Consider the following 4,771-nt stretch of genomic DNA (forward strand, 5'->3'; position numbering starts at 1 on the left):
ATTTTCTCACATCTTCTCCTTCATTTGCCATTTTTCTTTTCTGTTATATTAACCAATCTGACAGGAGTGAGGAAGCAATCAAAGTTATTGCATTTCTCTAATCAAGAATGATTGCTTGCAGTTTTTCATTTCTCTATAGATAGCTTTGATTTCTTCATCTGAGAACTGCTTGTTCATATCCTTTGATCATTCATCAGTTGGAAATAGCTTATAGTTTTATAAACCTGAGTCAGTTTTCCAGTTATTTAAGAAACTAGGCCCTTAATGGAGATATTTGTTATACAGATTATTTTATAAAGTTCTTGCTAGGAAAAGGGTTTCTAGAAAAATTAAATTACCCCCCCCAAGGCCAATAGTAAAAGATTCACAATCAGGTTTGAATTCACATGCTTTCATGAAGTTTATGAATGCTTGTGAAGCAGAAAAGTAATAAAATGGGAGAAATGAAAAAAATCCTGGATTTGGGAATATTAGAGGTGACATGAGTTAAGAAACCCAGTATAAAATAATGAAGGAATCGAGTCTCTCCAATAAACTAAAAGAGGTTGCAAAATGGTAAGTATTATGATGTAGTAGCTGGAAAACATTACATTAGATGAATGGATTAGTTAAATGACAATTTTGGGGACAAGAAGGAGTAAAGAGAAAGTTTGGAATAAGTTGTTTGATGGTCTTAAGAACTCTAATTCAAACTGGAAAAGCCCTTAGATGTCAACCATATATAGTAAAACTCTGATCTTAAAGGATAAAACTGAAATCAGAGACTAAGTAACTTCCCCCAGTTCATACAACTGGTAAGAGACGAATCCTGGGGTTATGATTCCTACTTATCCCAATGCTCTTTGTATCACACCACATTGAGCAGGCAGAAAAGGGGATATTTGAGGGCTGCCCTTGGTATATCACCTAATGTCTTTCTTTCAGGCCTATACAAAGAGAGTATTATTGCAGAAGCAACTTAAGCAACTATGGTAATATCTAACAAGAAAGAAGACAGCGAAGGGGGAAAATGTCATTCTGGAAAAGGAAAACAAGAAGTTCCGTGAACTCATTCAAAGACTAAAGGAAATAGAGGCTACACAGGAACAACAAATCATGGAGGAAAAGAAGAAGTGGGAGGCCATGATATCTAGCCAAAGTAGATTTCTAACAGCCATAATTACTGAGCTGAAGGAAAAGATGGAGAAACTAGATGTAGAAATGCTACAGGTGAGACTATGGCAAACTCATCAGGGAAAGTTGTTTGGGGGACAAGGAATCTAGGACATCTTCTTTCCCTGACTTTCCTGTGTCACAAAAGATTTCTTTGGGGATCTCCCCTTATCTCCTGCTGTATTCTTATATTTCCTGTGGGGGAAAAAAGTGGGTTCATTCCTGAGAGTTATGGTATCTAACTAGAGATATTTTGGTTTGAGAGCAGCCTGGAGGGCTCTGTGTACTGATGCTAAGTCCAAGTGATCCAAGGATCTAAAGCCTAGGAATGCTCCTCTAATTTGGATCTATCATACGTGTAATAGCAGCGGCTGGAATAAGAGACAGGGTGACATTCATGGTTTCCATGCAGTTGTAGAGATGGCTCCAGAAGATCTCCATTCATTCCCAGGAGGCTTTTAAAAACAATTATCAGTACTTTCCATTTTTTCTGTGTGATAGAGAATGAGTCTTATCACAAAATGACCTTTTCTTGACTACATTTTTTCTGGTACAACACAGGAACTGCTCAAGAATCTCCTGGCATGAGAAGAAAATTTGTATCCAGAATGTAGCTTTTCCAAAATGGCCTTCAGTGAAATCAAGAAAATAATAAAAGAGCAGTGAAAGTCCCTGTTCAGGACTGGGAGGCTATGAAGCTTTAGAGATTGGTATCATGGAAAGGTTTTAGGAGAAATGATTCATAAATAATACTGACCTTTTTTCTTTCTGGGATGTTGCAGAGACATTGGAAAGGTATGTTTCTTTTTTAGAGCGATTACAGATAGTATGCAGAGCTTAGTTTGGGGCAGGGTGAAAAGGGCTTGGGGATAAGGGATTGTCCCTCAAAAGAGAAACAAGTAATAGGGCCTTTAGGAGAGTTTATTGCACAGGTTATTCAATTTCAGTGATTTCTCTTTTTTGTAAGACTTATATTAAACTGAATTTGCAACCTTTTGTACCAACTATGGATGCTTCATATATCACTGTGGTGACCAAATTATTAAAAATAATTCAAAGTAAGTGTTAGCCCTTTGGAAAAGAATATTTCAGCTTTCCTCCTAAGAATCCTGGAAGGAATACAACCTTCCTATTAGAAATGCAGTCTGAAATATCCCTGTTATCAAATTTCTGATACCTTTGTGTCTTTAACTTGGGAATTATTCCCAGCATAGATAAGTTCATTTGTCTAGAATATGCCAAAAGGTAGAAGGGAGAAACTGATAGAGTAGTATAGGGGGGCGGGCAGGAGGGTTGTGGGAGTAAATAATAAGAAGAAAAACAAGTGAAGGGAGAAACAAACTCCATAAGATTAGTTGAGAGCTCTTTCTTTTGGGTGCTTCCTGGCACTATTTGATTAGATGGAACTCTACTGGGATGGTCTTGAAGCTTCATTGAACTGAAATCTTGCTTTGAGAAAGGAGAGCAGACTTTTGGGGGATGTTAGAGGTATTAGGACATTTGAGCCTGGTGCTAGGCATTAAATAAATTCTTGTGCTCACTTTTGCTCATTCGTGAAGGATAGAAAATAACAAGTAATTGTTAGGATTACTAGGTGAGAATTACTAGGGCACTTAGGAAAATGTTTTGCTAAGAATTCAGAGAACAATTTCAGTAAAGTGTCACTGTGCTCCTTTGCTGAAATATGTAAGATGAACAAGATGGACAAGGCATTCAAGGTTAAAGCAATCCAAGGGGAAAGAAATCCCTGGATCAATATTACAAACTATTTTATTATTCCTGGAACATTCATTGAAGCCTCAGAAAGCTCCTTTTCTAGCCCTTTATTTCTGCCTGGATCTGGCAACTGTAAGATGCGATGTATTAAATGACTTTTATAAGATCCTTTCCAGATCTATTAGAATGTGTTTTGTAAATGAAATAAAAATCCATGAACTCTAAAGATGAATGACTATGTAATGACTCCTCTCCTTTGGAGGTTACTTGGGACATGGTATGAAGACATAAGACTTTGATACTCAGACCCTGAGAGCTCTATTAAATGAGGGAATTCCTCAGAGAGATCTACATTATGCAAAAGCCTTCAAATATTTGGGGAACACTCATTTGTACCCTAAGAACTTATTGTTCCTATTAATAGAAACATGGAGACAGTTCCAGTTGCTCTCTTTGCTCTATGATGAACTGAAGGAATGAAGAAATTTGGGGAGGCAAAAGCTGATACTCTTCATGATCCAATTTACTTTAAGATATTTAGAATGCTAGAAAAGTGCATCATTGGCTAATTATACTGTACCTTTTTTTTAAAATAAATTAATAATTTATTATTATATAGATATTTTTATAATATTATCCCTTGTATTCATTTTTCCAAATTATACCCCCCTCCTTCTATTCCCTCCCCCCAATGACAGGCAATCCCATACATTTTACATGTGTTACAATATAGTCTTATACTGTACCTTTAATTAATGAGTTTTACTTAGAGGAGCACTTCTTTAATGGGAAAGCAAAATTTAATTCTCTGCCTTTCTTGAGAGATAGGGATATCTGGACATTCCAAGCCCAGGAAGTAATTGTTGCCTTTAAAGACAAGAAGTCATTTATCTGTGAATAGTAATTCTTGCAGCTGGAGTTATCTTGGTCTTTAATATAAGCAGGGAGAGTTCACACTGCTCCCTTGGCCATTTTGCCTTACTTACAAATAGAAAGGCTTCACTTCTTCTTTGAAAACTTTCTTTATTCCTTACATGACTGTTCTAGAAATAGGTATGGCAGTGGATTAGAGGAAAATGAAATGCCTTAAGTAGAGAGCTCTGGTTCTCAGAACCTTTTCCCTTTTCAAGCACAGCATAAGTATTTACTGAAAATTCTTGCTCTGGATAAAGCAAGAGAATTATATAAGATGCAAGTAAGGCTTCCCTCTCAGTAGGGATATTGAAAGCCTTTCTTTTCAACTGATATCATGTCCTTTTTATAGGACAAAAACTGTCAGAGAAACGGAATTTCTACAGTTTGTCTGAAGAGAAAAAGAGGGCAATCAGAATTATTCTTGGCTTCTCAGGCAATAGCTACTTTGTCTATATGTTTGGGAGTATTCACACTGAGGATATCAGAGGAAGAACATTTTTTATACACACTTACTTAGTGCTGGGATGAAATTGTTGAAGAATACAGCTACACAAGAGCAATCATTAATTTTAGGAATTGCATTCGGAGTGATCAGTCATCTAGCTGGCCTTTTAACCCCTACTAAAATGGTATTGTGAGCAAATATCTGTGCACACAGATTGAAGTGGTTCTGGATGTTATTGAATCTATGTATTTAATAAACTTAACATCTTGTCAAAAGTTCATGTCATATTGCTTTTGTATTTGGTCAGTCATAATTTATAAATGTAGAACAACTTTTTTTCTCAATATTTTATTTTTCCAAATACAAATAGTTTCCAGCATTCATTTTTGCAAGATTTTGTGTTCCAAATCTTTTTCCCTCCCTCCCTTACCTCCCCCCTCTTTCTAAGCAACAAGAAATCTAATACAAGTTAAATACCTATAATCCTTTTAAAGATATTTCCTTTTTATTATATTGTACAAGAAATATCAAATCAAAAGGGAA

At 35.9% G+C, this 4,771-nt stretch overlaps 1 long non-coding RNA gene across 1 annotated transcript; it reads left to right on the plus strand.

Moving 5' to 3' along the window:
• The first annotated feature begins 937 nt into the window (after window positions 1-937).
• Window positions 938-4,417, plus strand: LOC141559807 (uncharacterized). Its single transcript, XR_012487562.1, has 3 exons — window positions 938-1,209; window positions 1,714-1,947; window positions 4,133-4,417. It is a non-coding gene; the product is annotated as an uncharacterized LOC141559807 (long non-coding RNA).
• The last annotated feature ends 354 nt before the right edge of the window (window positions 4,418-4,771 follow it).

Source organism: Sminthopsis crassicaudata, chromosome 3, assembly GCF_048593235.1.
Source record: "Sminthopsis crassicaudata isolate SCR6 chromosome 3, ASM4859323v1, whole genome shotgun sequence".
Lineage (NCBI taxonomy): Eukaryota > Metazoa > Chordata > Mammalia > Dasyuromorphia > Dasyuridae > Sminthopsis > Sminthopsis crassicaudata.